The following is a 25,027-nucleotide window of genomic DNA, read 5'->3' on the forward strand; positions in this document are numbered from 1 at the left end:
TGCTTATTTGTTTGTTGAGTGTTTTGGACTTTCTCACATGAGAATGTGTTTCCTCACATGAAAAAGTGCAATCTTGCATGAGAAGAGGAAATCTTGAGCAAAAATCTGACGTAATTTACAAAATTAAATGCAGTAAATTTGACTTCTCATTGATATTTTGTGCTTTTATTCGTCATTTTTTCTTATGTAAGACTGGTCATGTGAATTTTGTTTATGTGTGTGTAGGTTAGATTTTTTGATGTCAGATTTAGATTGAATTAGTTTCCTTACAAAGCCTTGTTATGACAACTAGATAATGTCAACATGACATTTATTAATGCCCTTGAATTTTCATATCTTTTCTAGATTCTAGCATTGCTAGTGAATCACAACATATTGATTGCATTGGTTGAGAATTTCCATTTGGAGATGAACCCCTTCCATCTATCCAAGGAAAGATGAAAATTACTCTAGAGGACATTTAAATGATTCTACAGATCTCGTTCCATGGGCTATAGGTAGTATATGACACACTTCCATGGACAAGCACATCAACATTGAGGGCCATAGTCGAGAAGGACCTCATCATGGGCAAAGCCAACACATGGGATGAGATGATGCAAACATATGGACCTACTCATAGGCCAACGGTAGTATTGAGTATATTTATCAATTTCTTTTTGATGTCTAACAGAGGCTAGCATGGACCTAAGTGTCGAAGGTGATAGATGTTGCAACAGATGTTGGACGAGCTAGTGCACTGTAGATCGGGTTAGTGCTTTCTTGCCCATATGTTCCATGACATGCACAAAATCATATATCATGAGAGGAAAATCATGGCCGTTGGGGTCTATGTTCTTTAGGTATGGGCATGGGAGCATTTTCCCATCATGCAACCCATTTTTACAAATGACATATAGGCTTTGGAACCATATATATACAGATATCAAGGCTAGTTAACCTAGAAAAGTCTAGGGAAGATTTAGTAGTGGAGAGGTCTACTAGATGACCTAGTAGCAGTGGCGTGGAGATCAAGGAGAGAGATAAAGGCATCGGATGACTAACCTATAGAGCTAGGATATATGTTTGCATCTTGTTGACTGATTGGTTGCTCCATGTAGGTTATAGAGAGATTCTTACTAACATGAGTCTAGAAACAATATGGTCGACTGTAGGACATCTCGTAGGAGTATTGCTGATATGCACAATTTTCTCTAGACATAAATCATGGGTGGTCAATTAGATTAGACCAATGCCATTCAATGATAAATGTGCATACCCTAGTAGTGACCTAGTGGGACTACATGCTAGCTATAGAAAATGGGGGGATGACTCCATCTTATTAGGAACACTTTGTGGGTCATCCTTTCCCTCAATTTAGAAATCTAGTGGGGATGACCATACCCATATAATTAGTACACACACCACAACCACCACTATAGCACCCACACTAGGAGAGATTGTGATAGAGGACCCAATAGGCTAATACTCCTCCCCAATAGATGGGAGATGATGCAAGTGTTGGTGGCAATAAGATATGACATAGATGTTCTTATGGTGAGATGGGATCTCTAGGAGCAATCATAGGAGACACCCAGAGGCCATGCACCGAGGCTGAGTAGCTAGTTGAGTAGCCAAAGTAGGGGATGGGTAAGGAGGAGATGTAGGATCAGCCTATTGTTGAGCCATTGTGAAGAGATATGCTAGCACAAACCTAGGATGCCTTTAGGAGATCTTGAGAGTGAGCTCAGAGTATGTAACGATAGTTAGGAGAGATGACTATACAACTCACTATCAAAGGTACAAGGATATCAGAGAGAGATCAAGAGATCCATAGTTTACAAGAGTAGCTAGAGTGAGAGGCTCATATAGGTCAGAGTAGTAGCAGGATGAAATTTGGTAGAGTTAGGAGGTGCACAAACTTTGATGGGACCAAATATGCCTCCTCCTCCTCCTCCACTAGGTAGAGGTGAGGGAGAAGGAGAGTGTTAGCTTTTTTTCTTGTAATTTTTCTTTGGCTATGTATCTATTAGTGTGCCAGCACCATTTTGTATCATATCAAGATCAATAACACTCGACTAGTGTGTAGTTTCATAGTAATGTACATAGTTGATTTCACATGCATGCACACACACATGAGATTTTTTATTCGATTACCTTCGCATGTCTCATCTTTCTTTCTTTATAGTTTATTGTACATGAGACATTATTTCTAAGATTATGAATAAAAATTTGACATGATTTATAGATGTAGTGTAGATGAGATGAGTTATAAAATTATGTATATGGAATGCAAAATGTGCATGAACTAACATCTCATGCAATGTTCCATTTTGTTGATAGCGAAAAGTATCCCATGAAGATTGATAGGGTGAACCAAGAACTGAATACTTGTGAATTTATGAAGAAATGTGATACTTTGAAGAAACCAACACCCCTTCATCACCAAGGATGTAAGTAAATCAATGATTGAACCATGTGCTTATGCAATGCGTGCGTACACTAGATGCAACCATAAGTCTATTTACTAAGCTTTGAAAATTATCATCACTGAGTAGTTAGCTAAATCCAAACTATTGTACAATTCCCATTAATATTGCAATCATGGGAATATGAATATGACAAATGTTCTAGATTTTTTGGGATTAAAAGTAAGAACTCAAGGCATAAGAAGTCAAAATGACCAAAACATTTGTCCCTTTTAATGTAGCAAGCTGACATAAGCATCAGAGCATAAATGCTAGGATGACCAAAATGTTTCTTGCATGCAAATGTCAATAGCACCAGTGCTCCTTATGTGGGTAGAAATTATACTTGCTGATTGAACTAGTTGCTTAGAATAGTGGGGCTATGGTCCACCCTATTCTATTATTCACTCCACTCATCCATAGTAATCAATAAGTATTCTATCTGTAATGACCATTGCATTCTAACCTAAGACAAAAGTGTGCTAGGTATACTCATAGTGACCTATACATTCACTAAGTAGGATGAGTATTTGTATTTACTTTAGGATGGAGAATTCACTCAAACAAGAAAGGAGAAGAACCAACCTCGGTGAAGAGTCCATATAAAATGAGTCAAGGTACACACAACCATCCAATACAAGATAGAGGCTCTTATAGTCAAAAATCCTTTTATATTGATGCTTCAAATTATTAGAACTAAACCATCAAACATAAAGAAAAGAAAAGATCATGGCCCTAGTCCTCACTTCTCTAGTTTAAAGTGACATCATCAGATTGCTCAAAGAGACATGATAAAGAAAAAGAAAAAAAAGAAGCTCAACATATCCCATAAAAAATCATCATTTTGAGTTCATTGTTTTGTGTTATAAGATTTATGTCAGGTGCTAATGTTCATAACATATGTAAAAGAAATCTCTTCAATAGGATGATGATAGTAGACAAACTCAGTTAGAACAACTAGTGATTGAAGTCAAAGAGGAATCTTTAGTAAGAATAACCTTAGTAAGAAACTAAGTGGCAATAGATAGACATAGTTAGAACAACTGGTGACTAATGTGAGAGGTCTTCCATGAGAGGAATCTTAAGAGTGACATGAATAACATTAGGAAGACGTAGTTAAAACAATAGTGACTGCCATGAGAGATCTTTTGTGAGAGGAATCTCTAAAGTGACATGAGTGATAGTAGGTAGATGTAGTTAGAATAGCTAATGACTGACACAAAAGAGATCTTCAACATGAATCTCAATGGTACAGTAAGTGACAGTAGGTAGATTCAGTTAGGACAACCAGTGACTAACACTAGAGAGATTCCTTTGAAACTAAAGGGGGTTGATGTTGAGTTATGGCAAGATTCAATCAATGGATGCATTAGTCAAAGAAGCATACTAAAGTAAGAAAGAAATTGTACAGGAGCCATAAAATGCATTGTAAGGGATAGAATTTTAAACAAGAGGCACGTATTTACTAGGTTTTCACCTTCTTGGCAGAGATTCTATTTATGCTACCATGATGCCTATTTGCTAGGTTTTCATCAATGGAACATTTTTTATTTTTCATTTTTCTTGTATTTTTCTCTTTTCTCTTTTTTTGTATTTTTTGAATTTTTCAAATGGTTTTTTTATTACCAAGGTGCCTATTTCCAAGTTTTCACGAAGATAATGATTTTTTCAAGACTTCTAAGTATATAGGGAGATCTTGTGAAATTAGATCAATTGTAGATCTACTTCAGATGGAGAGTGTTAATGGGCTCCTTGAGTGCCTCTCCTTCAAATGTAGAAAGTTGGCAAGCACCAAATCTAAACATTGTAGTAAATATATATGGACCAAGATAATTGGGTTCAAACTTTCTTTTCTAAACTCATTGTTACTAATTCTTATGATTTTCACTCAGAACAAAATCACCTAGTTGGAAGTCACATGGCCTAACTTTCTTATTGTAGCTTCTAGAAATATGTTGTTGATAGGGCCAAAGATGATTGCAAACTATTTGTCAACATTCATCTAACATTTCTAACTCTTTAAGCTAATATGTTCTATAGTCATCATCGATAATGAGGCCCTTCATGAAGATTCTAAAAATAGGAATCTCAACCTCAATAGGAAACACAAAATCCACTCCTTATACCAAAGCAAATGGAATTGTACCAATTGGAGTTCTTATACCATTTTTGTAAGCTCATAAAGATAGATAAATTTGAAGGTGCCAGTCCCTTCTAGATTTGTTAACTATGTGATGCAAGATCTTAAGGATTGCCTTGTTGGATGCCTCTACGTGACCAATACCTCGGGGGTGATAAATAGAAGACTGATATTGTGTGATTTAGAACTTTACACATGACTCCTTAAGATCCTTATTTTTAAACTTTCCTCCATTATCAATAATACTGGAGATAGGAATACCATGCATGAATATGATGTAATTTATAATGAAAAAATATATAGTTTTTCCATTTTCTTTATGGAGAGGGACTGCCTCTATCCATTTAGTGAAGTAGTTTGTAGATATAATGATGAACTTGTGTCCATTTGAAAAAGAAAGGTGAATCTAACCCACAAGATCAAAGGCCCATTTTTGGAATAGCCATAATATGATAGATGGAATTAGCTCCCTTTCTGGAGTGTGAATCAAATTTCCATGGAGCTAGCATTGTTTGCAAGACTTGGCATATTTGTTTGACTCTTGCTCCATATTCAACCAATAGTAACCCACTCTACTAATTTTAAAAGCTAGAACTTAGAGTGAGATATGAAAATGCCCTCATGTACATCAATTAATTTATGTTTGGACTCATTGGGTTCTAGTCACCTAAGTAGTGTTCCATCAAGACCTCCCCTAAATAAGTCATTAGCAATAATGACATACCGTGAAGAATTGTGGATAAGGTTACATTTTTCATTCTAGGTTATATTATTTGGGATGGTTTGGTCATGGAAGTAAGAATATATATGGTGGTAGTGGGATGAGTTTTGTCCTTCTATAGAATAGATCATACAAGATTTAGGGGAATTATAGGAAGGGTAGAGCAACATTTCTACCAGGAACTCGTGTCAAAGATCATTCTCTAGCATCTATAACATGGAAACAAGAGTAGCCATTACATCGGCCACTTTGTTGATCATTCATATGAGCAAAGTATTTCTTCAAGTCATCCAACATGCATTTATAAGGTATCAAATTTTCATCTTCTATCTAATACACATCATTGACCTTGTTGATTATGACCTATGAATCACCAAAAATAGTTAATTCATATACTCTCCATTCAACTGCAATCTTCATGCCATTAATGAAAGCTTCATATTCTGCAATATTGTATGTATAAGGAAATAGAATCTTGTATATCTTAGGCATTCAATACATCTATGATGTTATTAATAAGAGCCTAGTACTAGATCCCTCTTGTGTGAAGGAACTATCAAAGAACATCACCCAAGCTTGGTGTGTTAGAATTATAATTGATTCATTGGGAAAATAAATGTTTAGTAGAAGAAGACTTTGTATTGGTTCTTCTCCTAATTGATCAAAAATTGCATGTCCTTTGATAGCCTTCCTTCCAACAGATTGAGTATCAAATTCACTTAGTATCATGACCCACTTAGCTAATCTTCTTGTTAGGATTTCCTTGCTAAGTATTTTAGTGGATCAATTTTAGCAACCAGTCATCTAGTATGAGTGAGTATGTAGTGTCTCAACTTTTGGGAAGCAAAGATGAATGCCAAGCAAGCTTTTTCAATGATACTATAATCCATTTCATAAGAAATTAGTGTGTGACTCAAATAATAGATATCCCTTTCCTTGTTATCATTGTCTTCTTGAGTAAGCAAGATACCAAAAGATTCCTATGTGGCAAAGATGTAAAAAATAAGAGCCTTCCCATAGATAGGAAACATCAAGATCAGTCAATTAGAAAGGTATTTCTTTATCTGTGTTAGACTCTTATCATAATCTTGGATCCAGTTATATTTCACACCTTTATGTAGAGTCTTGTTAAAAGGTTGTGACCTATCTACTAGCTATGAAGTGAATCTACAAATGGATTGGAGTCTTCCTTGTTAGCCCCTCATCTACTTGATATTATAGGGTGGAGTCATGTCTATGATTTCTTGAATTTTCTCTAGATCAACATCAATTCCTTTTGGAAATACAATATAACCAAGCAATTTCCTAGATACTACACCAAATGCACATTTCTTTGGGTTGAGTCTCAAACTAAATTTCTCCATATGATCTAGGATGGGTCCCAAATCTTGAAGGTGAGTGTTGCATTTTGTGCTCCTAACCAAGTTATCATCAACATATTCTTCCATTGTTTTATGAATCATATCATGGAAGATTGTAGTGACTACCCTTTGATACATGGAAGCAACATTTTTCAAACTAAATGGCATCACATTCCAATAGAAGGTTCCCCATGCACAAGTGAAAGTAGTCTTTTCTTGATCTTCTATTGCAATTTTAATTTGATTATAACCAAAAAATATATCCATGAGTGAGTACATTTCATATAATATTGTCATATCCACTATCATATCAATGTTGTAGAGTGGAAAATCATCCTTCAGATATGTTATGCTTAGATCTTGAAAATTTGTACAAACTCTGATAGATTTGTCATGTTTTGAGATTGGAACAATGTCATAAATCCTTTTGGCATAGCATGGATGAAACCAAATTTCAAAATCTTTTCTAGTTCAGCTATGACAAGTAATGTAAGATGAGGATGGATTTCCTAAGTTTTTGTTTGACTGGTTTTACTCTTGTTGTAATATATAAATGATGCATTATAAGATCAAGATCCAAACCTAGCGTGTTTGAGTATGTCCATGCAAAATTTATCTTTTTTTCTCTTGGAAGAAGGAAATGAATTCCTCTTTTTCTTCTGGAGATAGTGATTGTGCAAGATGTATCATGTGACATTGTTCCTCTATTCCCAATTTGATTGGTTGTATCATTTCTATCAACACTAATGATTTTTCCTTAAAATGACTAGGAAGTACATCAAATATTTCATCTGTAGGTGGGTTTAAAAGGTTTTCACCTTTGGATACATCTTTTATTTTTAATATTTTAGGTTCCAATACTGCCACAATGTAGTTTTCACCATCAAACCTTTTATTTATTTTCTTTTTGATTGTGTCACTAAGATATTTGATGTTAGCTTAAGTCATGTTGATGCTTTAGTTTCTGGTGGAAGACATTTTAGGTTCAACAGTGTTTAAGTAGTAGGCAAGATCATAGTCATTCTAGAATATAGGGACTTCACTAGATGCATTGGAATTCCAGTCTATGAGTTTAGGATAGGTGAGTGAAATAGATGTGGTTGGTTTAATAATGTTCATAGTATAATCATCAAATCCTTGGACAACTAATTTGAGACCTAGAGTAGTTTCCTTTGAGAGTGTGTTCGAATACCTTTGAGTTCTAATGTCATTAATCAAAGACTTAATGACACTAGTTGGATGAGACTCATCAAACCTCACCCTAGGTGATTCACCTACTTTAAGCTAATTTTCATAAATATTAAATTGATCTATATCTTTGCCTATAGTCACTTCTAAGAGAGAGTTGAATTCATAGTCTTGAGAATCTTTGTTACATGAGGAAAGACTATAAAATTCCCCAACAATGATATGGAAAAATTATCCTTTACCATCGAGACTTTCACAACTAAAGCATTACTAGACTCTAATTATTCTTGTTTAATATGGGGAGAATCAACCATGTTTTTAGAAGAATCGCTATGAGTATCTATGGTGCTGACATAGTACAAAATTATTTGGTTTTGCAAAGAATTTAGCCAGATTAGCAGGAGTTAGATAAGGATAAGGATACTCATCATCCATTTCATCCTCATGGTTATTTGACTTAGCTTGTGACTCATGATCAGATGAACTTTCAGGTTCTAGTATAAACTTGTTAATCCCTATGGAAGGGAATTTCATTGAATCCTAGGTTGAATGTATCTTGAGACCTTCTAGCTATCACATTGATAGGATCAATTAGACCATTTTTGTTGCATCAAATTGGACCATTCCCCTTGAAACCAAAATTTTTCATGAGTTTAAGGCCTAGAACATACTTTTTTGGAGTAATTTCATGAGACTATTATGTAAGGTCAACTAGAGTTTCTTCTTTGTATATCCATGCAACAATGGATCTATTTTCATCTTCCTCCTCTAGAGGTACACAAACTTTAACAAAGGTGACATTGTATTTAGTTTTAAGTGTCAACACAAAAGGTCTCTTCACTTTAGAAAGTCTCCCATAATGAGAAGGAGATTTACAAAGAGATGTCAAAGATAGAATCAGTTCTATGTGATATTCACCCATCCTATATGTGATATTCACCCATCCTAGTTTCTTTCAACTTAATTGACTACTTGATTTATTTTAGCTTATTATCATGATGGTTTTTAGATTACCTATTAGCAGATACAATTTTTTTATTATATTTTAGCATGTTACAAGTATAACTAGTATTTGCACGTATGGTGACTTCAGAGCCATGAAATGGAAAATTGACACATTAATGGTAAGTTGAGGGTACATCTCACAATCCATCTATCCATGGCCTCCCTAGCTACATGTTGTGTGCTAATGGAATGTCAAGGACTCAACAAGTGACATCCCTTTCTACAGGACCAATGTGGAGAGGCAACACAAAAAAGACCTAAAGATTTAAACTCAACTTTGTCATATTCCTTGATGGTTATCTTGCAATGAGGATCAATAAACTCTTTAGAGTATCCCAATTGTCTACATAGAGCAATATAGACAATATTTAAACTAGCTCCATTATCAATGAGCACATGATGAACACATTTCTAGTGTATCATGACTTCAATGTGTAGTGGTTGGTTATGTAGATGACTCAATGAATTTTCATCCTCCTCAAAGAAATACATATAGTAAGGTGAGGTCAAATGACCTACCATAAGATTGGAACCTATCAAGATCAAGATCATGACATACATTTTCCTTAGTGAGGGCTTTGTTGAGAATCTTTCTATGAGTAGGCAAGATTTTGAGAAATTCAAAGATCATGATTTGAACATTTTTTTTTTGTAATTGATCAAGGATACTATAGCTAATAGCCACAAATGATGGTGTAACTTTTGTACCTTTTCTAGATGGACTAGCAAGAGGTTTGTCTTTGTCTTGTTCTAACTCAAGAGAAGAAGGCATAGGGCCTTTGAGTACTATCTTAGCATAAGAATGTGTAATAGAATTAGCACAAGATTGTGATGGTGATAATATTACAATACTATAAATCTACTAGTTCAATCATGTGATGTATCTCATCATAATTAGAGTACATATAGTTGACCTTCTTTTGAGGTTTTTGTTTTGAGTTTTCTCCTTTTTCATAGTGTGGGAATGGCTCCTTGAAAGCCTTGTGATTTATATTCTTGTTATGTTAATCTACAACAATGTCACCATCATCAATTAGGTCTTGAACTTTGTGACACAAGCTAATATAATTCTTTTTTTTGTGACCTTTGTTTTGTTGGTATTCACATAATATAATTTCATTCCACCATGGGGGTTGTGGTTGTGGATCATGGTGAAATGGGCTTTTTTTGTAGCAAGGTCATATAGATCACATCTAAAGGCTCACCAAGAGGTGTATGTTCTCATTTGGTGCATAACCCAAGATGAGTTCTTTGCTTCTTTTCCAAATTTCTTGTTGTCAGAAGGAGTTTTATTAGCATTCTTGGATGCTTTGAGATTGTCTATAAGATTGAAAGATGCCCTAGTAGTTTTAGGAGTAACATTGTCAATGACTCCATCATGCACAACCTCTCACTTCCTATTCACATACTTGGTCTTATATTTGTTAAAATTTGGTCCTTGTTTGGTGTCCTTTTGAAGGGTTATTTCACCATTTTCAACCATGAATTCTTCTATTCATATAGCTTGTGTGACCATGTCTTCAAAGGTGCATGGACCTTGACGTTAAACTTTATACCCAAAGTGAGGTAAAATATTATCCATGAAGATGTTAAGTTTTTCATGAATATTTGGTGTAAAGTTGTTTCCATCTCTGAAGGAATGTGAGGAAAGGTTCCCCAACTTTCTATTTAAGGTTACAAAAGTCTTGTATGTTAACTAGATGTTGTATCTTGCGGGAGTACTATTGAACAAACAAGTTAGCAATCTCATCATTTTTTTTCATACCAGTAGGAAACCATGAAAACCATTCCATACCACCTAGATTTTGTAGGACTAAATGCATGAGATATGTTTGATTATGCATAAATTCCATAGAGAAGGCACCAAATTCTAACAAATTATCTTGGGTATCAAAATTTCTAAAGTATTTATCATACTTGGTTAACTCAACTCCTCTTCGAATAGGAGGTATGTCTATGCTCTTTTTGAAATCAAATGGACAAAGAGTGTCTAAGGTGTATGTTTTGATTGGTTTTTCCGTACCATGCGTCATTTGGGCTAACTATTCTTGCATAAGCTTTAGTTGATTTTGCAAATTAAACATTTTATTTTCCTCTTTAGGTGTAATGATTGTTTCAACATTAAAGTAGTGAGTTATCTTGGCTCCCTCTTGGGTGAGTTTGAGAAAGTATTTCTCTTTCTCTTCATTAAGCAAGATTTTCATGACTTTTGGGAAGTGTTTCTCCTTATGAAATATTTTGACATTTTCAAGAAGTATCTCTTCATTTTCCTCATTCTCATCAATACAAGGTTCTTTACATCTTTCATTCCTTTGGTGATCTTCTTCTCTACTATGTTCTCCATGTTATTGGTCTTGATTAGCTATCATCATTTGATTCAATGTTTCTAGTTGCATGTGAAAAATATTATTCACCTTTGATGTCTTCTCTTGCAATCTATTGGTCAATATCCTTTTTTCATCTTCAATCATGACTTTTTCCTTTTCATATTTCTTTTTTTGCTCGATTACCTCACATAAAAATATTGATTGGATTTCTTGTTCTATCTTAAGATTTCTAACCTCTTCAGTTAGGGATCCATTCTTTTCCATCAAATCTACAACTAAAACATCAAATTTACTTGTATTTCCCTTTGCAAACAATTTAGTAGTGTCAATCTCTTGGTATTGTGTGTTAGTCTCTTCAATAGATATCTCTTTCGTTCTCTTTAATGAGCACTTCAACTCATATCTTTCTTTATTTAGCTAATATAGTGCCAGCTAGATTTCAAAATTTTCATTATCTATAATCTTTCCCAACTTGTAGAATTCCATCTTTAAGATTTCCTCAAAGATGCAAAAATTTCCTTTCTAGAGAACCAACACTCTGATACCAATTGTTGGAAATACAATAGTGAAATTAAACTATAAGAGGAGGTGGAGGGTGAATTAGTCCTTCAAAATTTTAACAATGAATTAATTCACCACTTATCCATCTCACAATTTTTATGTAGACTAAAATAGCTAGCTAAACATATTCATCCATAGTATGAAAGAAAATAACATTCAATACATAAATGACACAAGATATTTGGTTACCCAAAGACCCTCCAATGAGAAGGGAAAATTGTGGTGGGGATGACACCAACAAATCTCCAATACTATAGTAATAAATTATATCCAATGAAGGCTACAATTTTTGATCATAAACTATGATCTACTGTATGAAGGTTCTTCCTTGTTAAAGCCTTACAAGCTTGATAGATCTTACACTATTAAAGGATTTCAACACCCTATTAGAAATGTTCTTGGTTAAAGGACTTTAACTTACAATGTAGTAAGAACCATGTTAAAGGATTTATAATAACCTATTAGGACTACTCTATTAATATATTTAACTGATTCAGCTGCTAAAATGTATCAGCAATGATCCTTTAGTTAGCACTCTGGTGTTAGATAATAGATCACCACTTTCCTAATGTGTACTTTATCCTCTTTGACTAGACGTATCACTTCTATCCTCTATTCTCTTCTCATGGATTCTAAAATGTATCTCAATTCACAACTCTCTAGCCACCATGAATGCTCTATTTGTAGATGCAAACTTCTCTCTTCACACCTTCCATATTCATACAAAGTTTAGGGTTTATCCTCTATAAGAAAACCTAGGTGACTTAGGGTTAGGTATGAATCAATGATTGTGATTCACCCATTTTTCTAGTCAAAACATCCCTTCAATTGATTGGCTACATATAATGCATTGGGATCTATAATATAGATTTTTCCTTATGATCTTATAATCATAAATAATTCCTTAAGTCAACTCAAAAAAAATTTACATAAAAGTTTGTGCCATTACAAACAACTATGTCCAAAATTGTTTATTCGATAGTTAAAGTGTTTGATGTTCGACATCCACTATATATTCAATATTATAACATGGCATATGAATCAATTGGCATCCATTGATCATTTGACATCTAAATGACTTGGAATCTTCTGTCTTATGAGCACTTACTAGTTACTCAACATATACTGTGTATCTCATAACTTACACTTAGTATACACTACCTTTTTCGCATGAACTAAGAAAATGAAAAGTGTGTTGTCACTCATATGTCAAAACTAATCTAAGATTAACATGCCCTTGTGATATTTTCATTTCATTGGCATGCCCTTTTTCTACAATTTTGTTGTCATGCCTTTGTTCTATGATTTTTTTTTCCATGTGATACTCTTGCTCTACAATTCTGTTGTCATGTCATTCCCTCATTCTATGATTTTGCCATCATCCCCTAGCTCTGCAATTTTCTTCAAGGGCTATGTGTTGGAAATATTCAAGATATAACAAGTTACAAAGAGGGGAGGGGTGAATCAGTAACAATACAACTTTTAAGTTAATTCAGCATAAACTGAAAAATCATTCATTCACCTAATTTGATGCATGCAAGAGATAAATAAATATTCATAACACATATGCACAAAGATTTTGGTGACCCAAAAACCTTCCAAAATAGAAAGTAAAATTGGGGTGGGGATGAAACCCACAAAGCTTCTTTTCTGCAGTAGGAAGTTAGCTAGTTAAGGCATACAATGATCACTTCTGGTGATCTTCCCTGTTAGGAGCAAAGAGGATTGCTAGATCCACCTTGTTAAAGGATTTAAAACATACTTTACAAGTATGCACTCTGTTAGGAGATTTATACAAAGACTGTTAAGTCTACCTTGGTAGAGGATTTTTAGATGATTCACCTATTAGAATGAACCAATCAGATCTACATATACCATGATTAGATCCTTTGCAATAATCACCTCTTGTGATTGATGAAATCTTTACTGCACCTTGTGAACCTTGCTAATATACTACTCTGCTGCTGAATTCGCATCTGTCTCTTGTATCACAATATGTACATATTCATACATGTCTCTTATCCATTACAACAATTACAACTCTGTATTATACACATATATATACCATTTTAGTAATTATAGATGCAAGGTCGGCTGAACACAAGTAAACAAAATATAATTGAGTTGGCCAAATAGTAAAATAAACTCGAGTTCTTCAGACATACTTGATGACCTTCTGATACACGGCATCCACTACGTTACACGACATCATCATGCACTCGGTAGAGGTAGGGGCTCGGTTCATACTAGTCATACAACGTTGTCTGGAACTCGGTAACCATTGGTGACTCGGTAGATATAGTGTCACTTGGTAAATACTAATTTCTTTGTTAACCGACTGAGCTCGATTGACACTGAGTCCTTCTTCACTCATTCAATACTGAGTCCATCTTTTACTCGGTTAACACTAAGTACATCTTCACTTGGTTAACACTGCATCCATCTTTACTCGGTTAACACTGCTTCTATCTTTAATTGGTTAACACTAAGTGCAACTTTACTCAGTTTGAACTGTGTCTTTGACGCTCAGTTTGAATCGTGTCTTCGACACTCAGTTTGAACTATGTCTTTGACACTCAGTTTGAACTGTATAATGAGTGTTGTCACTAATGGAAAATACCTTTATGCCAACAATCTCCCCCTTTGGCATTAGTGACAAAAACAATTATGAATCAAAGTTTATGTGCAAAATAAAAATGACATACAGTTCAAAATTGATCTTTTTGCAAATCTTGCAACACATATCCTTTTATTTACATATATCTCCCCCATACAATATGTACAGTATTTATAAGTCAATACATATATCTTTTGCACAGTTAGCTCTTGAAGTCTATTTCCCCCTTTTTGACAATAATGTCAAACAGTATATATTTACACGAAGATTCCAAAATGAGAGATAAATTCTGAATGTACCTTGAGAATAAGAGCCAAAGTCTTATCCCAATTTTCTTGCAAAATTTTGCTGGTGGAGAGTGCAATTTGAACTTCTATAGAGAGTTCAATCATGTGATCTGCAATAGAGAAGTTGTTGTCTTGGATCAATGTTTTAGAATGAGCAATATGCTTCTGCATTGTGTCCATGATAGGAAGGATCATATTCTGGATGTCAATCAGAGTAGACCTGATCCTTGCTTCCTCTCTCAGCAATTCTGCCTGTTTCTCTGACAAAAACCTTATTCTCAGATGATGGGATGAACTTGCACTGTGGTTAGATTGCAACATTTGGGCACTGACCTTCATATCCACATCAATTTTATTCAACTTTTCTCTTATTTCCTTAGTAAACTTGGTAACATCACAGAGTTTTCCAAAAAGTGAAGTTACATTATTAAAAGAATGTTCAAAATTACTCAAAATTGTAGACAATTCTACCTGTTTTACTACGATATGCTGAGAAATGTGCTGAAGCACCTTATGGTCAAATTTCTTCTCTGCCTTTTCAATCAATTTCTCTTGGCCAGAGCTGTCCTCATTAAATTTATATACAGCCTCTTCTAACTGAATCAAAATGTGTTGAGTAGAATCTACTTCAACACCTATAGCATCTGTTATGATATTCTTAGCATTCTCAATAATGTTATATTCCTGGTCTCTCTCATGCCTCATTTGTTTTTGCCTAGCTTTTTGCTCTAATAGCTGACTGAGCATTCTCATTTCATCAACTAATGCAGTATCTAGATCTATCTTAGGAATGACAATGTCCTTATCCAGATCTATTTCCTCATCCACTGCCTTACTGGAAAACATGTATCTCTTTGGTTTTTCTGCAGTGACTGCAGCTTTTCCCTTTGAAATTGAAACAATAGTTGATGATGTTGGACTACCTGACAAAACTAGAATATGACTAACTAGAGAAAGACTGAGAGAAGTGCTAATAGTATCAAAAATTGGTGTTTCTCCCAAAATTGTTGTACAGGATAGAGTGGGAGAACTAACAATTGCCAAAATTGGAGCAAGAGAAGTCAAAATTGTAGTACCTGTAGGTACACTTACTGTACACTCTGCAGTAGAAGTTGATATACTTGAAAAACTTACTACTGTGACTGAGGATAACTCAGTCAAAGAAGGTGGCTACAGCTCAATTAATGAAGTGGTAGGCACTTGCATAGATGGTACCCGGAGCTGAGAGGAGACAGGTGAAGATTGATCAATTGATGAGGCTGTTGAGCTCACAATCTCACCAGTAGAAGCTATCTCTACAGTTGATGTACTTGTTTTAGGTGGAGAGTGAGGAAGAGATGCAATGACTTCGGCTGCAATTATTAGTGGATCTTCTTCCTCCTTAGCTTGTTCTGCTTCTTCCTTCATTTCTCTTTCAGCTTCTTCCTCAACTTCTAACATTAATGATTGCAGGTCTTCTGGAATGTCTTCAATGTCATCACCATCATCATCATCATCATTATCATCACTGTTATCATTGTCATTGATTTCAACAGTAACAACACTAGGTTTGTGTAGATCATAGATATTTTTCCACATGTTTGTTGCATCATTTACTACATGCTCAATGTCTTTGGCAAGTATCAAACAAGTGTGGAATCTAATCATCATGTTAACTTCATGGTCTTTCAGTGATTTCTTCACTTCACCATCAGTGAGACTCGATAGGAGATTCCTCAGGGTCTGCTCATAAATGTCTTTGACAGTCTTGGTTGTAGCTTCCCATCTTGGTTGCAACCTCTCCAATAGCTCTTTGGAGATTTGAGAGGCTATCTGGTCTGGGGAGTATTTCCATTTACCCATTTTTTTTAGTACCAGTTCCTCAATCTGCATTTTCTCCTATTCTGTTATGGTTTCAAACTTCAATGCTTTGAAGTTGTGAAGCTAGCTCCTGCATCTAATTTCTTCAGTCTTGCCTCAAGGGTGAGTGGAGGCTTAACAAGTACAAGTTCCTTCTTTCCCTATCTTGTTCTCCTGGAGAATACTATAGTAGTTTGCTTTGTAGGTTTGGTGATAGTCACCTTACCTTTCTTTCGTTGAGGCTTTTCTTCTTTTTCAGACTCGATTTCCTCCTCTTCTTCATCTTCTCCTCTCCCTTCTATTATCATGAGAGGGCCAACATTTTTTTTTAGTTTGGCTATGCTCCTCTTTCCTTTGATAATGGCATGATGGATTTTAATTTGAAGCTCAATTCTGGCCTTAGCTTCATCATATGTTCCAAAAACTGGTTGCCTTGGGTCTATAGGTTCATTTACTAGTGCTTCTATGATGTCCCTGGTTTCATCAATATTTACCTAATAGGGAAGAGGTTTCACCCATGCTACCCAAGGCCTAATTACCTGTATGTATACCTTGTCATAGTCTACCATGAAACATACATCTTCCTTGTACTCTTCAACAATTCTTGGAGGAATTTGGAACCTATTGTTCATTCTTTCCTTAAATTCTTCAAAATAACTATCCAAAACACTGTCAAAATTTTCACCTAATTCGGCGATGAATTCATTAATTTGATAAAGAATTGGGAAATCCTTTTCCCATACTATTGATCCTTTAGATGGAAAGGACTTTAGAACATAGAAAAATAGAAAAATCAAAAGCGAACCAAATTTACAGGAGTTGTTCTTGGAAGTCCTTATGCTTTCCATATTTTTATTGAATTGGGACAAAAGCAATTCTGATAAATCAAACTCTACATTCTTCTTTACTATTTTATATGCCAAATCCATAGCTTCACAAGATACACTATTTGGATGGCTTGAACTGTAGATTTTATGAGCAATGACGTGAATTCCAAATCTCAATTCAACGTCAGTTACTGTACTGAGCTTAAGTCCTCTGCCATCCCATTCTGCTTGGGTTAGTCTTTGCAATTCTTCCCGACCTAGGGTTTTGGTAGTCTTGGATTTGTTCAACATGGGGAGTCCAATAATTTTGCTAATCATTTTCTTAGTGATAGGTACTGGTTGCTCTAACCACAATTGGCCATTGTGAACCCGACTAAGTACATACCTAACCCATTTTACTTGAAATTTCCTTGGCAAATGTGAAATATGGGTTAACCCTTTTGTTTCAAGATGTTTATGTTCGGATATCAAGGTTCCATCTACGCTCATTTCACCTAGGGCATTGTCAATTTCTAGGTTTCCAAGTTCTTGAATGGAACACTTGAAATGAGAGTGAATGTCATTAATAAGAAGTACGTTTGGAGGGATTTGTGACTGAGCACCGTTAGGGTCCAATGATTCTGCAATTGCCAATGCTAATTTGAAGTTCGAGGTCTTCCATTCCTCTCCTCTAACCAGCATTTTTGAACCTTTCTTTGTCTTGGAGCTACCACTTCCGGATGCCATTGCTACTCGGTAGGTGTAGAAAAATTCTGAACAGATTCTTTGCCCTTTTGAAAAAATTCACTCGAAAATTCTTTAAGCTCTCTCTGGAATCGCAGAAGATAACTTAGCTCTTTGTTCACAGTGAAAAATAAGATCAAAATTTGCCCCTTTTGACAAAAAAATTGCCATAAATGTTTTGGTACGATGGTAGATGAAATGACAGGTTGTCATCCACTAGCTCAGTAGATATTATCAACTCGGCAATCAAATGAAAACATTGAAGTACTGACCTAACTCGGTTAGGTCACAAACCGACCTTGCTCGGTTGATACAACTTGATCAATGAAACTTTGTTGCGCCTGATCAAACTCGGTAAAGTCTCTTACCAACCTAACTTGGTAGTTGCTACTCGATTAATGAAGCTTTGTTACACCCAACCGAACTCAGTAAAGTCTTGAACCATCCTGAAGTCAAAGTGTATCTGAAATACTGATTTGATCATCCTTCTTCCTTTGGAGCTGCTTAGGATAAATCTTGGAGGATGTAGTTCCAATCTTTCTTTTATGAATATTAATTGGAAATGGTAGAATCGCCCATTTCTTGAGTGACATTTCCATTACTTGATTTATTTTGCTCAGTAGATTTTGGAATCCACTATTGCTTCATTTGCTTCCAAATGTTGTATGCTTTGATTTTCTTCTAATCTTCAATTCTTTTGATATTTATGCAATTTTTAGCTATATGACCAAGTTCTGTACATGTATAGCATCTTATTGTAGTGTCCTTTTTCCTTAGGTGATGTCTAGCACAATTTATGCCAGAATGTCCATATTCTCCACAATAGTGACATCTGCACCAGGTGTTCTAGTCCCATCCAAATATGGCTTTGACAATCTGTTTAGCTCGATTGAATGATTTGGTTTTGCATTGGAATTCTTTGTGACCATGCTTTTTTCATTTCTGGTAGTTGCCCTCAAATTTTGGTTTTTCTTTACACTCATTTGCCTTATGACCATGCTGATTGCAATTGAAGCATTTGCCACTGAATTTTGCTTTCCCATTGCTCCAGCATTTGATTGATGTATGTCCTAACCTGCCACAGTGATTACAAGTGGGTATTTTATTCCTTTGTTCACCTTGTTTGGAGGATTCACCTTCTTCCTTGTATCCAAGACCAGCTTTACCCTTTTGTCTATGAAGGTTTTCCTCATTTTGTTGATTTAATTGATTTATATCTGTTTGGGATTTCACCATTCTTTCATTGACTTGCCTTTCAGAGATTAGGTCATTTTCCAATCTTTCATTGATTTGTCTCTCAATTCTTAAGTCACTTTGTAGACTTTCATTGATTTTCTTTTCAGTGTTTAAATCATTCCTTATTCTTTCATTTTGTGCTCTAAGAATCCTGATTTCTTCATTTACATTAGAGAGTTGGTCTATAAGATCTTCATGTTGATGGGATTGATTACGAATTTCATGACTTCTATCTTCCAATTCTTCTTGTGCTTTTTTTCTTTGTTTCGAAACTTCACATAGCCTGATTGACTGTATTTCTTGCTCTCTTTTAAGCTTTCTTACCTCTTCTTGCAGAGATCCATTCTTTTCTAGAAGTTCTTTGATTGCTTTGTCAGCTTCTTCTGAATTACTTGATGGTAACAAATCTTCAATCCTTTCTTCAACATAAAGATGGTCATTCATTTGTCTTGCAAGTTCCTTTCTTCTTTTTAGGGATTGAGAAAGATGTTCCTTTGCTTCTTTGAGTTGAACCATGGCCATTTCTAGATCTAACTTTTCATTTTCTATAACTTTCTCCAGTCTGAATATCTCCATTGAATTTGATCTTTGCTCAAGCTGTCAAGCTTTGTCCTAAGAAACAAATAGCTCTGATACTAATTGTTGGAAATATTCAAGATATAACAAGTTACTGAGAGGGGAGGGGTGAATCAGTAACAATACAACTTTTAAGTTAATTCAGCATAAACTAGAAAATCATTCATTCACCTAATATGATGCATGCAAGAGATAAATAAATATTCATAACACATATGCATAGAGATTTTGGTGACCCAGAAACCTTCCAAAATAGAAAGTAAAATTGGGGTGGGGATGAAACCCACAAAGCTTCTTTTCTGCAGTAGGAAGTTAGCCAGTTAAGGCATACAATGATCACTTTTGGTGATCTGCCCTTTTAGGAGCAAAGAGGATTGCTAGATCCACCTTGCTAAATGATTTAAAACATACTTTACAAGTATGCACTCTGTTAGGAGATTTATACAAAGACTATTAAGTCTACCTTGTTAGAGGATTTTTAGACGATTCACCTATTAGGATGAACCAATCAGATCTACATATACCATGATTAGATCCTTTGCAATAATCACCTCTTGTGATTGATGAAATCTTTACTGCACCTTGTGAACCTTGCTAATATACTGCTCTGCTGCTGAATTCACATCTGTCTCTTGTATCACAATATGTACATATTCATACATGTCTCTTATCCATTACAACAATTACAACTTTGTGTTATACACATATATATACCATTTTAGTAATTATAGATGCAAGGTCGGCTGAACACAAGTAAACAAAATATAATTGAGTTGGCCAAATAGTAAAATAAACTTGGGTTCTTCAGATAGACTTGATGACCTTCTGGTACACGACATCCACTACGTTACATGACATCATCATGCACTCAGTAGAGGTAGGGGCTTGGTTCATACTAGTCATACAATGTTGCCTGGAACTCGGTAACCATTGGTGACTCGGTAGATATAGTGTCACTCGATAAATACTAATTTCTTTGTTAACTGACTAAGCTCAGTTAACACTGAGTCCTTCTTCACTTGGTCAATACTGAGTCCATCTTTTACTCAGTTAACAGTAAGTACATCTTCACTCGGTTATCACTACGTCCATCTTTACTCAGTTAACACTGCTTCTATCTTTACTCAGTGAACACTCCACTTGGTTAACACTAAGTGCAACTTTACTCGATTTGAACTGTGTCTTTGATGCTTAGTTTGAACTATGTCTTCGACGCTCAATTTGAACTGTGTCTTCGACGCTCGGTTTGAATTGTGTATTCAACGCTCAGTTTGAACTATATAATGAGTGTTGTCACTAATGGAAAATACCTTTATGCCAACACTATGTAAATGTTCATTTATTTTCCTTCTAAAAATGTATCTCTTTATACTTCCTTCTAAACATGTATATTTAGAGATGTTGTTTTAAGATGCTCATTACATATTAGCACAACTAAAAAATGATCTATCTATATACATATTCTAGAATCTTAAAAAAAAGAAACTCACTCAACCAATGCTAAGTGACTTACCTCAAGATCCTCCATAAAAATAATGTAGACCAAGAAAAATGGGTAGAGTTCACAAGAAATTTCACAAAAACATATCATGGCAGATATTTTTAGAAAGAAACTAGCCATAACCTAGTTAAATGGGTCTAGTTACTAATTAGATGGGTTGATTACAAATTCCTATAGAACTATCATTAGATTAGGTATAGTAAAATGAACAATTAGATGTTCCCATATAGAAGGATCAAATATAGTTTTCCAAGGTGATAAAATCACATATGCAAGGGATTGAAGAATAACTTCAATGAAGAGTTGAGTGTAAGAAGTTAAAAAAGAAAGTTTTTCTTCTATGTAAATTCCATAATCACTAGGCTCATTCCCTTGTAGAATCCTATGCCTCAATGAAATTACCTCTAAACCATGCAAAGGATGTTCAAGTGGTTTCCAACCTTGAAAAACTCTTATAACCATTTGATACTTGGGATCATTGAAGGGAGACTGGGCCAATACTTGAAGCACTCTTATAAGCATTTGATATTTGGAGACTAAATTCTCAAAAATTATTGCAAGTGATTCCAATGTCATAGTACCTAACATAACACTTTCCTGGATTCTATCCAGTGGCTCCCATAATATACTCTATGTTGTTTGGCTATTATTTTTTTCATGTAGTATCTTTTTAAAGGTGCTCCTCCTTCTCTTTCTAAAGCTGGTCCTTCTCCTTCTCTCTCATGCCTTAAATTTTGATTATCACACTTCTGAATATTTTCCTCTACCTTATCTAAAATCAACTTCAAATTGTGTTCTAACTTTGGCATAGGTGATTGATCATTGGTATCCTTCATTTCAATATTCGAGTTTCCAATATTGGTCAACACCCTCACTTGTAGACCTCTCATGTTAAGCACTTTTTTGTACTTTTGCAACAACATGTTCCTTCCTCTAAGCTTATAGTTCTTTGGATACATTTTCTTGTAAAACATTAACTTTTCCGAATAGTTGTAAAATCTTAAAATGTACAATATTTTTTCATGTATGTATATATATGTATGTATTGTATGTGGGAAATGTGCATTGGCATGAATACTAATGCTATGAGGGAGCATTGTAGAGCATTGATATGATGTATTCATGATTGTGTTTTTCATTGATGACAATAATATATTACTTATCTTTTAATGCATAGTTTCTAGTGCATACTACAGTATGCGTTTGTTACAAGGGTAAGTGCATAGAACCTAATTTGATAGTGTATGGAAGATATTATTGATCTACAGAGAACTGTATGGAAAAAAGTATTAGGAAAGAAATTCCAATTCTGTGATTGTTGCAGTTCATCACAAATGTAATGAAAGGTTTTACAATTAACTAGAGATAGTATAATGGTTGTTGATGATGTTAGAGAGTGCACATGTACAGAAGTCACATGTGTAAAAGTTTTTTTATAACTATGAGTTGACAACATTAATTAAATGTGTATTCATTTAATTAACATATTGTAATTAAGTGGGAAGTTGACTCAAGGATTTATTATTAAGCATGGTATAAAGGAAAGATGTTTTCCATGTTTAAGGAATAGAGAGAAGATAAGACTTGTGAATTATTGAGTAGCAGAGCACTACAGAAGCAGAGTGACTTACCTATGCATGTAAGTGACCTTAAGGGTTATTATTACTGAGTATAGAGTTCTAGATCTAATTGTATAGTCTGAAGGAGAAGAAATTCAACATACTAGATAGAGGAAGAAGTAAAAGCTTGTTTCAAATCTATTATTCTAAAAGGAATAGTACCGAGATTAATTGAACAATGGGTTTGTTGATCTGATCCTGAAGCTATTTGGATACTCAATTTAGCTGCCTTCCACAACTTCTAATAGGGTTGGAATCTCCTAACAAGGATTCAATGTCTCCTAATAGGAACTCATATCTATTGAATCATACTCCTAATAGGGTCTAGCCTTTCACAAGGAACATTTATATTAGTATATCATCTTGTGGGTATAATTCCCATCAGATTTTTCCCTTTGATCAAGTGTTTTCCTAGTCAACATATCTAATGTCACTATGTATATCTATCTTTCATGATTGCTGATTACATTGCTTGCATGATTAAGTTGGATTGAAGTTGACATTGAGTTTGATAATTATATAACTAATTCACTCCCCCCCGCCCCCCCCCACCCCCCACCCCCCCACCAAGTCATATTGTGAACATTAATTACTAACAATTGGTATTAGAGTATTAGGTCCTTGAAGGAAGGGTTAAAAAACCTAAGGATATCTATGGAGAATATGTTCAAAAAGGAAAGTTTGAAATTTTATGGCACCAATTTTGATAGTTGAAAGGACAATATGAAACCTCATCTTTTGTGTATGTGTCTAGGATAGTGGCTTGTAATCAAGGTATTTAAGGAGATTGTGAAAGAAGATGATATTGAAAGTTGTACCAAGGAGTAGAGAGAAGTATTTATGTGCAACATAAGGGAAAGACAAGAAATATTATTAGCTCTACCTAAAAGTGAGTATAGTCAAGTAAACCTAATCAAAACATCTCATGAAATTTGGAAAACTTTAGAAGCTAACTATGAGGGTGATACACATGCAAAAGAGTTAAATTAAAAAACTTGCATTGTGCATTTCAGGATGCTAGAATGATGGAAGATGAATTTGTAAGAAGCTATATTGGCAAAATATCTAAGTTTTTTGTAGGAATCAGATCTTATGAAGGAACCAAATCTGATGATAAAGTATTATGGAAGTTCTTGAAAAGTTTGACACCACCTTTTAATATAGTAATAGAGATGATTCAACCAATGATACCCTGTACTAAAAATTTCACCAAAGAAACATTGCTTGGTATATTGGAAGCTACAAAATTTGATCTAAAAAAATTTGGAAAATCAACAAAATTTGAGACAACATTCAGTGCATTAAGTGTTAAACCTAGCCTAGCAAAGAATACAAGATCACAAGAAGAAATTGCCAACAACAACAAAACTATTGAGGAAAAGGTCAAAGGAGTGGCTCTTCTTATGGAAAGAGAAAAATATGGTAAGAATATATTTAAGTTTTGGACATGCAATGAATATGGTCATTATGTATCTAAGTGTCATAAAAGAGAAAGGAAGTATAAGGGTTGATTCAAACCTTGAAGACCTAGGAATTGCTTATATGATAATAAAGAAGAAGAAGAAGAAGAAGAAGAAGCTAATTAAAGAAAAAATGAAGATGAATTGGGATTTGCAGCTATAAAGGAGGATGATCTTGAAAAAGAAATTAGAGAAGAAAGTGTGATGATTTCACAAGTTGAAAGGAAAGATTGGATCATTGATAGTGGTTGTTCACATCACATGACTAGTGATATGAGAAAATTTGTCAAATTCAAAAGTCATGATGGAGGGATCATCATAATAGGGAAAAATACATCCTATCACATTATAGGAATTGGATCTATCACACTTGATAGTAAAATAAATACTAATGATGTTTATTTTGTTGATGGACTAAAACATAACTTGTTAAGTGTTTTGCAACATGTGGACAAAGGTTGCCAATTATTGTTTGGTAATCACACATGTGTCATCAAGGACAAGGTAGGAAAATTGCTTGGTACTGGCACAAGAACTAGAGGTAATGTCTTTTGGATAAACATATTCAAAGAAGAAAGTCCTGCATCTAATA

Source organism: Cupressus sempervirens, chromosome 4 (genome assembly GCF_028749045.1).
Source record: "Cupressus sempervirens isolate cs-2001-9-10 chromosome 4, ASM2874904v1, whole genome shotgun sequence".
Classification (NCBI taxonomy): Eukaryota; Viridiplantae; Streptophyta; class Pinopsida; order Cupressales; family Cupressaceae; genus Cupressus; species Cupressus sempervirens.